Here is a 13,201-nt window from a genome sequence, read left to right on the forward strand (position 1 = left end):
CTTAAAGATAGATAGGTTCGTACTGAGGCTGCATAATTCCTTGCTTTTCGTCATTGCTTCAAATTAATGTATTCGGTGCTATCTTCCTATTCCAAAATTGCCTATTTAGAAATTTACTTCACGAAATATTTTTATTATTACTTTTTTTTTAAATTTAAAACTTTATTGATAAATGTTATAATCTGCCATTGTTGGGCAATAGGTATTAGTGATAACTGATCATATTCATGTTAAAATAAAAAATAATAATAAAAATTAAATAAATAATAAAATAAATATGTAAATGAAAAAATAAATAAATAATTACATAAAAATAAATTAAATCTTTCCGTAAATATATATAAACAGAAGGATAAAAATCAAACTATGTACATGAAAACAAAAAATAATAATACTTATAACAATAATAAAATTAAAATAATCACTATGTCACATTTGTACTTTTATATACAATATTTACACTATCAAGCTGAGGATCCCCGAGCCCACACTCCAACCAATCTCCTTACAATCTTCCACGTGTGAGGGGTAGAGCAGAGCTCTTTGAGATCCCAGCCCATCCCTCTTACCGCGTCACTGGTGTTTATTGTTGCTATATGCATATTTCTCTTCTTTATTCTTTTCAGATAAAATTGTTTTTTCTCTATTTCATAATGAATTATAAATTTGTAACTATTAAAAAAATAAAATATGCCTATGTTTTATATATTTTCTGATTTTTTTTTTATGTTATATAAAAATTATTTTGACATTATATGAAATATATAGAATAGAAAATAATCAATACTATGGTTTTATTTTCTTGACATAAATAGGAAGTATATTACAATGATTTTTGTCTTGAAGTGGCTTTAAACCGTTCATTCGTAAACTCTTATCTATTTCAAGAGCGGTTATTGTAATGCTATATTTATACCATTTAGATTAAACTATGTAAACATAACTGTTGATTACTACGGTTTATTTGGGCCGATAAAAGTAAACAATTGTATCATGTTTACCTTTTTAATAAATATTAGCTCTAGGCATTTACTCCAATCGACCAGCTACGTGATGGTAGTAATATCACTAACAAATCGATAGTTCATTGACCTGTTACATTACTAATTAGCCTGTTAACTGAATTGGAATGAGGCTGCGAAGTGGCTGGCTGGATTTAGTTGTGCAACATCTTTCTCAGGCACTTTCTCACAATATTTACGAAAAGTTAAATTTTCTTTAGTTTATGTTACCCATGTGATTTCTGAACACCTCGTATATCTTAAAATAAGGTAAGATTGTACCAGTTTTTGAGGTCACATATTCGGGTGCATTTAGTGCAGATAGATATGTAATGGCCGAATATGATGATTTAGTAACTTAGCATGCTATTATCTAAGTCAGAGCCGGTTCGAATCCGGTCTAGGCGGTTTGACTTTTATTTCGACTTTCTTACTCGAATAGGGTTGGTAATATATAGGATATCTTTTCTTGGGCCGTATCTAGTGAAGGGAACTTCTATTTCGTGGCGGTCTCACGAAATGAAAACGACTCTCCCTCTTTGGTAAGAATAGAGTGTAGATAAGCCTCGTATTTCATGAATGACCAAGTTGGGGTTAAACAAAAAATGAACCGTCTTTCCTGTCATAAGTTGGAGAATATATGGTTAAACCAAAAACTACTGTTCACATTGAGATATATTATAAATATTAAAAATCACATGGCAACATATTTTTTTCTTAGAATAATAAATAATTTTTTTTTTTCATTACACTTTCAACTTGTATTAATTCATTGCAGTAACGAGATATTGACTTATTAGCAGAAATAGACAACTTATTAGATATTCAAATTATTGAAAAGTTGAAATAAAATATAACAATTAACAAATAAATAAATTAAATACGTTATTTAAAATATTAAATAACATGAGACCTGGATTGAAAATTACCTTCTTACACCTCTCTTTCGTTTTATTACCTTTGTACGTCATACTTGACATATTGAGTATTAGAAACCCTTAAAAAAATATATTATGTTTTTCTGTTACTGTCCTCTCAGTGGACCATTATCACAAACTATAATCGGGAAAATATACCTTTAAAAAATCACCAGAGATCACTTTTTGTTGAATCGGCTTATTTTCCACTGATATGGCTAAATTTCACATTAATTTACAGTACTCTATTAAAACAATGTGCGTTTGCACTTCTTGGTTGTTTTTTTTTTTTTTAAATTAGGACGCTTCAATCTTGAATTTCAAATTAAAATATTTGATTAATTCATAATTTATTATATTTATTTAAAAAATTACTATTTTTAATTTTTAAATCCTATTAACAAGGATTAGCTAAAAAATATTAACAAGTTGTCATAATATGACGTCAGTTGATGCAAACCACGCAATCCTCTATTTCCTAAACGTTTCATCTAAATAATTGTATTTATATTTGCATGATCATCAATGGTGTTTTGCAAAAATATTGTTTGGCTAATTATTATTCAAAATATTTTTTTTATTATTTAACTACTTCAATATCTGAACCTTCAGTTCCAATAATGTACTTTTTAAAAGATGATTTAGGTATTGAAGTTTTTTCCGAGTAATTGAGCCAAGATAAGGACCTAGATTCTTGAAGTTCGGCATAGCTTGTCGTAAATGTAGAGTGGAAAGAGGGAATGGAATCGATGAGATAAGCCAGAAGAATATTCTAAGCATGAGATTAGTATTTTTCCGGAGTGTAATCTTGAGGCACTGCTGGAACTCTTCTCATGATAATTACGAGGCACGTGAGGTACTCCGGAGAACTGTAATTGCCAGCCGGTTCTTAAGATCTTCCCTATCCATATCCGAATCACACCTCCGTCTCAATTACAACTGTTTCAAGGTATTTAGTGAAAAACGAACAATGAAGAATTGAATGTTTTTACTTATGTTCTGTCTTGAGGATGTTGCCTACATTTAAATAACGTGTTCTTACAAAAAATCTTTTAAAATATAAAGGTGGATACACACGCAAAAGAATGTTTGATCCCCCTTCGATTCACAGTTTTAGCAATTTTTTCAATGTTACTTGATATAAACAATTTGTATTCTCAAATACTAATCTAATCGCTATTAGCATTATTTTTAATGTTAAAGAAAAGATAATTTTTCTAGTATTAAAGGTTGGTGAAAAGATACTTATTCAAAGCAAGTTCCTCAAGGAGCGGTTTTATCTCAGATAATCTTTTCCGTGTAGATATCTAGCATTGTTGGTGCGAAATACCAAAAAGTTACCGTTAATTATTTTGCAGATGACAGCCTCAATCCTTGTAGGGTGCTAAACCAAGACAAAAGTGCATGCCAAAGGATTGTTGACGAGCCAATATGAACATTGAAAGTTATTGTGGAATAAAGGAATGGTATCATATTTTTCTTTCAAAAATATTAGAAGACCATGCCTTCAACTTTCAGCTAAATGGATGCTCGATCGCTATTTCAAAGAAACTGACTTTCTTGGCATAACTCTTGACACATGATATTTTTGGTGCATTTGAATAAAAAATTAAATTCGGTGCGAGCTAAAGCAACCAGGCTGCATCACTTATTAATCTCCAGGATCATGCATCTTCGTCTGAACCTTCTATTTATAAATGCATAACTGGACCGGCACTACTTTATGGAGTTATGGAGCACCTATGCTTATTAATTTGTTGCTATCGACATTTAAGCGTTTACAATTTTTTCAGAATAGTATGCTCAGAAAAATTGTTAATAAGACGTCTTTACAGAAGATCAAGAGAGCTCAAATTTATGGCGTGTTCCTACTAGCAAAAATAAAAGAAATGGTTTTAGCTTCAAGTTTCTGAGGAGAGGTAGTACCTTTAGCTAGGAAAGACCTAGAGACTGGTCCTCATTCAAAACCAGGGAAGTAGCCGACAGGCCTGAGAGACTAAAAGTGGAGTCCTCGAGGACATTACTGCCAAGACTGTTCGTGCGCGGTGAAGAATCGCATCTTGGTAGCAGGCAGCAGTGCCACCAGTACTGGCATGGAGCCGAAGACAGTAGGGATCGACTGGGTCCTAACCAGATAACAACTGCGAGGGAACAGACCCTACAAAGGACGAAGAACCCGGAGATCTTGGCCGAAAGGTGCACATAGTTCCCTGACATCTTTTATAATGGTCGAGTAGAACTTGAGATCACGCATTACTTTTAAAAATGACTATAAAAGGGCAAACATTATATTTTTACTTCCCGGCATAGCTATCTAGAGGGAAGGAGAAATAAATAGTTTAGCTTACTATTTGGAAATGAATCATTTTACAAAATTTTGCCTAGTTCAACCTCCTGACGATAAAATATCATAAGTCATTCAATAGGCTAATTTAATTTTAGTTTTTAAAATATACAAATAGCGGGTGAACCCCATCGCCCGGTGATTAATAATAATATTAGACATACTCAAACTATATTGATAAAAAATCAAAGTAACTCCCTGAAATGTCATTAGATTACATTGGAAGGAAATGAAATGACATCGTTACACCATACCGAAAGAAGAAACAAGGGTAAAATACAAATTCCTACCGGATTTCGGGTTTAGTGCGTAAAAGTAAGAATGAATTATCTTCTAATTATTTTTGGTCTTATCATCCATTATAGTTAAAGTTATGTCCATAAATGCCAGTTTCTCTGAAATAGTGTCCGATCATCCATTCAGCTGAAAGTTTATTGTTCATAGGTCCATGAACGCTGTGGAAGTCCCGTGCACTTCCAGAAATATTCTATTATTATTATCTATTATTATGGTTACATATTTCATTTCTTACATATATTTTATTTCTCTCAATTTTATTTTTCTTTCCATAATTTTAATTTTTAAATTATTAATAAACTAATATATTCATATTTCTTTGCATTATATAACTTAATTTTTATTTTATTTCCTTAATTATATTATTTTACCTATTTATTCAATTACTGATGTATACATTTGATTTTCCACTTCTCTCATCACTCTTATTCTGTTTATATTTTTTTTCTGTATTCATTGGTTATCTTTTTCTATTCTTAGCCCTGATGAAGGCTAGAAATTCTGGCCGAAACGTTGGCACGATTAAATAAGTTATTTCAACTTATTTGTGTTTTAATTTGACCGCACCCCAACCATCTTCTCCTCGTATAAGTCATCCACGGTCAACTATCTCTCATGATCAAGAAATGTTGTCTCCTCAGATTAGAAAAAATAGTTTAGCAACAAAAATAAATCGTTATTTTATATATTATTTGTTGAAGGTTGAAAGGTTGAAATTACTTTTAAAAAGTATGTTCTGCGTTTAAAAGATCGATCAGAAAAGTTAGAAGATCCTATAGATCACGTCGCCCTGCATCTGGGCCCAGTTTTCACGTTGGGCAAAGACAGCACTATTTGAAACTCATTTATTAAAATCGCACCACAATAAGCACATACAATTGTTTATTTGGATGTATGTTCGATTAACCAGTTTTAAAACAATATATTCTATTTCCTACCTTCAGGAATCCCATATAATTATTTCTATACAGAAGATAATTTTTTAATGATGTGAGAAAACTTATCTCACATCATTAAAAAATTATCTATTTAGTATAGTAGATGTTCCAAATTAGCAATGAAGTTAATTGTTATTATGGTACTATTCAGTGACGAAGTGCCGTAGGAGATTCCAACGCTCTAGAGCTCCGTTATTATCGAAGCAGCAATTTATTTATCGTTTAATGTAAAATAAGACTTTTCACCATATTTTTTGTAACAACCGCAATTTATAAAACAAGGAAAAAAAATTGTTTTCTGTAATACAACCAATTGTAAAGTCTTTAAAACGGTAGCAATTAACCTGTTCGCAGTGAAAATTTCTCAACTCGTATTTGTTGGTCGTATAATCACCACTTTTTTCCTACTTTCTCTTCTAAAACCAAGCCGACTTTTAATTACGCATGGCCATAATTTAGAGAGAAATGGGAGTACTAGAGAATCCAGTGCTCTTCCACTCGTAAACAAAATGCTATCATGCGATGAACTGTTGGTCGTATGTTGTATATTTGCATGCTCATTGAGTTCTTTAATTAAATAGTTAATTGGATTTCATGACCATTTGGTCAAGTGTTCCCAGTTATACTTTTATTTTATTTTTATTTTTTTTCTGAGAGCATTATATACTGATAAGATTCTCTTGAAGGTCTAATATTTTGTGATACATAATAATAATAATAATAATAATAATAGTAATTTTGGGCCGCCCATAGCTCAGTGGTTAAGACACAGTCTTACCAATTTGATGTTTATTGGCGGTACCGGTTCGAATCCGGTCTTTTTCATTGCGTGGCGGTCCCACAAAATGAAGAACTTTGACCCCCCCCCCCCAACCATGGTTAGGCAGTATAGGACTCTAATGGGAGTCGGCCAAAAAAAAAAAAAAAATAGTAATTTAAATATAATTTTTTCAATCTCTTGAGACTGGTATTTATTTATTAAATATATCAAATTGTATCCTTGTTTAGTCTCAACACTTTTTATTATATCAATAGTCCAACGTTTCGGCCATTTCGGCCATCCTCAAGGACAATATTCAAACAAATAGTTTGGATTAATTGAAAATTGATGGGGTTTTGAAAAATAGGGTGTGTTTGTCTTTTAATTAATGACTTGGGCAGAATAGCCTGCAAAACATTTTTAAATTTTGATGTGATGTGAGAATGGCCGAATTGCCCGAAACGTTGAGACTAAACAAGGATACAATTGGAATTATTTAATAAATAATAGTAATAATAGAAAGTATTAAAAATAAATAAAATTTATATTTTATTTACTTTCTTAACTAAGTATATGTCATTTACGAGTCCCCTGCATTCAATAAAATTTATCTCTCTCGCGTTATACTTCTACGCTTCCATTATACTGCATACTGTTAATGATTGAATATTCTGAGATGTTAGTATACTCTGAAATCTATTCGTGACGAGCGATTCTCATGCAAATGACTATTATTCCGCACGGGTTTCTGTTCTTTCAACATGCGGGCTGAACGAGCTATATATTTCCACTTTACGTCCTGTAGGGGAAGGTAAATTGAATGTTACAACTTGCCTTGTGTTATATTAAAATAATAATTGTAATATTAATTAACTTCGAATTCCTCTCGTACTCAATCCTTACAATCCAAAATCCTTCGTAAAATCCTCAATGCTCCTTACTTTGTCACAAATAAAATCATTCATAAAGACCTTAATGTTCCCCATGTAACCGATCTAGCCCGAACCAGATATCACCCCTTCCATTATAAACTCTCTAACCAATCAAACCCTCTAGTTTCTAATCTTGCATCCTCTTCCATTCCTGACAATCCTCCGAGGCGCCTGAAAAGAAGATGGCCATGAGACCAGCTAATGTAAAATGTCATTAGAGTTCTACCAATGGGTAGTTTCTCTACACGCCTGTAACACTCCAATTTAACTTAGATCAGATTTACTAAATGTATTATAATGTACACTTGTAAATAGCAATAAATAAATATTTAAAAAAAAATTAATTAATTAACTGTTATAATAATGATTTAAAGTAATAATCACTCCATTAAATAAATCAAATGGTATCCTTATTAAGTCTCAACATTCTTTATTATATCAATAGTCCAACGTTTTGGCCAATTAGGCCATACTCTAGGACAATCTTTTTTTTTTTTTTTTTTATTTTATTTATTGATATTTACAAATGACATAAATACATCAAGTAAATTTGAGGAAATTATAATGGTATGGTACAAGCATGTAGAGAACCTACCCAATGGTAGCACTCTAAAAACATTTTTACATTATAAGGTCTCGAGGTCATCTTCTTTTCAGACGCCTCGGAGGATTGTCCGGAATAAAAAGGGAAGCAAGATTAGACCAACTAATGGGTTTGAGTGGTTAGGGAGTTTGTAATGGAAGGATTGATATCTGGTTCGGGCTATATCAGTTACCAATGGAACGTTAAGGTCTTTGTGGATGATTTTATTTGTAACAAAGTAAGGAGTATTGAGGATTTTACAAAGGATTTTGGATTGGATACGAGAGGAATTCGAAGGTTTAGTGGAGCCCCAGAGCTCAACGCCGTATGTCCAGATAGGCCTTATAATAGTCATGTAGATCAGTCTTTTGTAATGAATTGGAAGTTTGGACCGTTTATCTAGTAAGTGCTGTAATAGTCGAAATCGAAGCGCAGTTTCCTGTCTTTTCAGTCTTGTGTGAAGATTCCAGATTAGTCGTTTGTCAATCAATCTGTTCAACAGGGGTAAGGGCAACATTATTGAAGTATACTGTAGGGCAGTCAGTAGGTTTACGACGTAGGGTAAAGGTAATTTGATGGAATTTGTTGGAATTTATTTTAATCCTCCAATTACGACACCATTTTTCGAGGACTGTGATATGGGATTGAAGAGTTAGAGATGCAATCAAAGGCTTATTATTAACAGCGAGCACACATGTGTCATCGGCGTACGTGGTGAGGATAGTGTTAGGATTGGTTGGGATATCTGCTGTATAGATTGTGTAGAGAATGGGACCGAGGATACTATCCTGAGGAACACCAGCGGACTGAAAGAAGAGGGATGAATAGGAACCATTGTGGTTTACTTTAAATAGTCTGTCAGTGAGAAAGGAACGAATAATGAGAAAGTATGTAGGACAATCTTAAATATGAATTCACACCTCACATCAAAATTTAAAAAAACAATGTTTTAAATTGCTCAGGTCATCAAATTCAACTCAAAATCACTATATATTTTTAGAACTTTATTAATTTTTATAACTTTAATTTTAGATTAAAACTAAACTATCCACTAGGTTTGTTTATCTAGACCTCTTAATATTATATAGGAAGATCTTTTGTATTTTTTTTTCAAGTCATAGATAACGCGGTTGTCACCTGATGAAGTCAAAATTGTTATTCCTTTGTCATAATTATTTTAAAAATTGACACTGTCATTATATGCATCATAAAAGAATGAGATTTTACTACTAAAACACAGAGGCATAAGAACGACCTCCATAGTCCCCACGTAGTAGGATATTACGTATTTCATTATAAAAATTATCAAAGTATGTCTCTTTCTTTCTCCGTTTTGGATTATTTCAATAATAGTATAATTTTCTTGGACCTGAGTGAAAAGAACAACTATTAATATACAAAAAATAATTTATTTCTTGATAAAATGTCGACATTCATAATTTCTTTGTTTTATTAATTACAAGAATGCGTAAATGATTAGCCGTATGTAATTAGTGGAAGATGGTCAGGGCTGCAATCAAGAAATACAAAAATAATTTTCAACGATTAACTGGTGACCAACGTTTCGAACCTGAATGTATGTATTCCCCAGGGTTGCTGTGATAAAGGTTTACACTACACTAAAACTCCTTTGTTTGGTAGTGTACACCTCCATATGACACCAGCCCTGATGAAGACCTGCATTGGGGTCCGAAACGTTGGCAATCAACGTAGAGTTGAAAACTAATTTTGTTTTTCATTGACCGTAGTCCTGACCTTCTAATAAAAATCTATAAATAAAAATTATTGACTATATGCTAATGAACAAGCTAAGAATTGATTTTGGGGACAAAATTGCAAAATAAGTTACATTTTATTTAATGAAAGTCAACTTTGAAAATTCCCAATTTTGGGAAAATCACCAGTTTTTTGTTTGAAATCTACTAGTGCCTTATTCAAAATTACTCTTCAGTATTTAAAAAAACTTGAAATTATTAATATTTTTCTAAGAGTGTATTTTATTTTTCTGTGCTAAAAAAAAAAATCCGAAAATTATGTGAGGAGAGTTTTGGCTATGCCTTGTTATGCAGAGCAGTTTAGACCACGCTGGGTGAATGCTAAGTGGTCAAGTCGCCCTGCTAGTTACCTAACTGGCAATTTCCTAATTTGCTTGCATTATTATGGTTTCAATATGTGCTCATTACCTTGTTTGTTCCTTTATACATTTAGATGCATTGAATTATTTTATTTTATCTTTGGTTTTTTGTTTTCAGGTGGCTTTTTAAACTGCTCCGTACTGTCCTTTGTGAGGTAATAAATGCATTCTTATTGATTATTATATGTATATAAGTATGATATTTAAAAAATCTTAGAATTATGATGTTTTATGACTTTTAGAAAAAAAAAAATTGGTCAATTTTTTGGTAGTATATGTTATTTTAAAATGTTTTAATATTATAGTACTAATTCTATTGTACTATAACATTTTCACAATAATTTAGCGGCTGATTTGTACATAATATGTCTGAGATAGGATGAACAGACATTGTTTCATTAAATTCGTCTTAGAAACGTTCCAGGCCTTCCATTCCTCTCTCCATACCCCTGGTATGCAAAATAAAAATCTATTCGTTATTTCCGTTTCCCTTTCGTTCCGTTTACATAAAATATTATAAACGTCTAAATTAATATTTGTATATTTACTTTCCTTTTTGTTTTCTTACCATTGCCTTATATTTATTTACTTCTTCTTCTTAATGATGCCTGTTCTACCGCAGAACAGTGTGAGGGACTTGCATGTAGGGCTTGATCCATCAGTCTTGACCCTGCACCAGCTGGCCTCGTCTATTCCAGTCCATTCCTTTCTTGTTGAATGCCTCCATGACAGTACCATCGTAATCATCTTGGCATTCTTCTTGACCTTCTTTCGATTCTCGTTCGTACGTTATTTCGACCATTCTTTTCTTCTGCATTCTTTTTACTTGGTAAAACCATTGTTACCTATTTTGTTTTTTTTTATATAAGAAGATGGTCAGGGTTGCGGTCAAAAGAGAAACAAAAATAGTTTACAACTATTTATTCTTCTAATTTTTTTAATTTTCCTAAATTTTTGTTTATCTTTTGACCGCAACCCTGACCATCTTCTTATATATCAATTTTTACGGTCAACTATATATACCTATATTTTGTTTTTGTTTTGCCAGTTTTACGCCCGAATTACTTCTTATTCTAGTATTCGACTTTATCCCTTTTTGTTTTCCCTTATATTTTCCTCCGGTACCTCATTTCCATTGCCAAGATTTGATTTCTTTGTCTTTAGGATATAGTCCATGACTCCCTGGTGTAAATCAGTAAGATGATAAAACAAGTCTTATTTACTACTTTTTTAACCATTTTTGTTATTTGATTCTTCCCCAAGAGAAGCCTTGAGTATATGGAAGGTATTAATTTTCACTATAAAAACATTTTTCCTAAATGTTAAGGAAGGTAAAAAAAAGAAATGTATTATGTATAGGAAATCGACAATTTCCGATTTTTTTGTAAGCAATCAATGGGCAATCAATCCGTAATTTTATCAACCATAATTTTTTTAAATACTATAAACCAGCCCGCTAACTGGTGTATTTTATCTCAAATAAAATTATGGAAATTATACTTACAATATTTTATAATTAATATAATAACCATTGATTATATCTTTGTCAAATTAATTTTCAATATACCGATAATGTTAACAATCCGTATTTCTACTTAAACAAACACATATTGCTTGTAACAATTATTTATAATTAGCTAACAAGTAACAAAATATATTTTGTAATATTGTCAGAAGTTAAAATTTTTTTTTTGTTCGTTCATTTATTTTATTCAGATACTTGTGAAACTACCGCAGTACATTAAGGTATTGATCAGGATGCTGCTATCGAGAACACCTGGGCTAGGGAACAAGATTCTGTTACAGTATATCACTTTAATTAATGTTTTCATGTTAAATATTTATGAAAAAATTAAGATTCTCATGGGTTCGGTTTGATTTGAGTCTTGAAATTAGCAAAAGGTATATTTAAAAACATTTGACATTTGAAGTTCTCCGACTGGATCTGCGCTCACAGCCGTCTTTAGTACCTCTTTTTATACCTTACTATTATCAAATACAGAGACGTTTTTCGGTCCCTAAGTATGCCGCATGTTACTGCTGTTCTAAACCACCTCATGAATATGAATGGCTCATGTATAGGAATGAGTTGTGTTTCACGTAGTACACCGCCGTGGTACGGAATGCTACAGATGAACATGGAGTTCTACTTCATTCTTTATGTTTAAAGAATCTTCCTTCGGTTTACCCGAATTAATAAATTACTTATGAATAAAAAAAATATTGTAAACATTTCCTTAACTAGTAAATAGAATTGAGATAGCACATAAACACACCATTATAAAAAAAATAGATATAACCACGATATTAGGACAAATTGAATTTTTTGTTGGCTATTGATTTTTTATGTTTATTGAAGGAAAATATATATTTACATATAGATGTGTATGTAGGCATATATGTATATGAATGTATCAACATGTATATCCTACCAGACAAGTGTACTTCATGCATCTTCATTATTCTTAGGGTATAATTCTTCCCCCATTAAAGACGATTTTTCATTTCCATTAATTATAGTAAATGAAATATCTTCAGAAAAAGAAATTTCAGCCAATATAGCTCATTAAACAATAAAATTCAAGATAATGTTATTTAAAAAATTATGTTGAACTATAAAATTGTAGGTAATTTTATTTATCTATTAGTATCACGTATTAGTTTCACGGACGCGAACTTAATGTTTGTTTGTAGCGATAATATTTATTACAAATAAAATGAATATTATTATTCAAAATTTACATTTCTTCCCAAAAGGTGTCATAACATGCTCATAATCCACGGCTCATAAGCCTAAGCAAGGGCTTGTTTATGAGCCATGTATTTTCAATAATAAACGATTGTAATCGCTAAAAAAAAATTAACCTCCCACCTCTTTAACTTCCATAAAAATTCGATGTTTAACGTTTCAAGATATGCACAATCAAAAAATCGAATACATCTTCTTTCCAACTGAAATTGTTTGTATAGTGAATTGCTAAAATGTAAAGTGCGTTACTGAAAAATTGAATATTTTCAATAATATATTAGTAGTACTATTATATTATGTGATATATGTGTGATCACATCCTCATCACATCATACAAATAATATTATATTATTATATTTATAAGTACTAATACAATATTAGTACTGAAGTCAAGTCAGGGCTCTATTACATAATACAAGCATATTAGTATTAGTCCATAAATATAAGTTTACATACAACAAAATACGAGCACTAATACTTTTGGCTTCATTATGAGGACCTCGATAACCTATCTTCAGATCATAGTCCACTAATCCTAACTATCTC

General features: G+C 31.4%; 1 protein-coding gene across 2 annotated transcripts in view; it reads left to right on the top strand.

The window, feature by feature from the left end:
* Kat60 (Katanin 60) overlaps positions 1-13,201 on the top strand; it is a 208,847-nt gene that overhangs the window by 59,097 nt on the left and 136,549 nt on the right. For both annotated transcript variants that reach the window (XM_014425920.3, XM_014425923.3), the window contains exon 2: positions 10,025-10,061. The gene's annotated coding sequence lies outside the window, so the exon portion shown is untranslated. The remainder of the gene's footprint in view (positions 1-10,024; positions 10,062-13,201) is intronic.

This window comes from Halyomorpha halys, unplaced genomic scaffold (genome assembly GCF_000696795.3).
Source record: "Halyomorpha halys isolate HHAL.00 unplaced genomic scaffold, Hhal_1.1 Scaffold541.1, whole genome shotgun sequence".
In the NCBI taxonomy this organism is placed as follows: domain Eukaryota; kingdom Metazoa; phylum Arthropoda; class Insecta; order Hemiptera; family Pentatomidae; genus Halyomorpha; species Halyomorpha halys.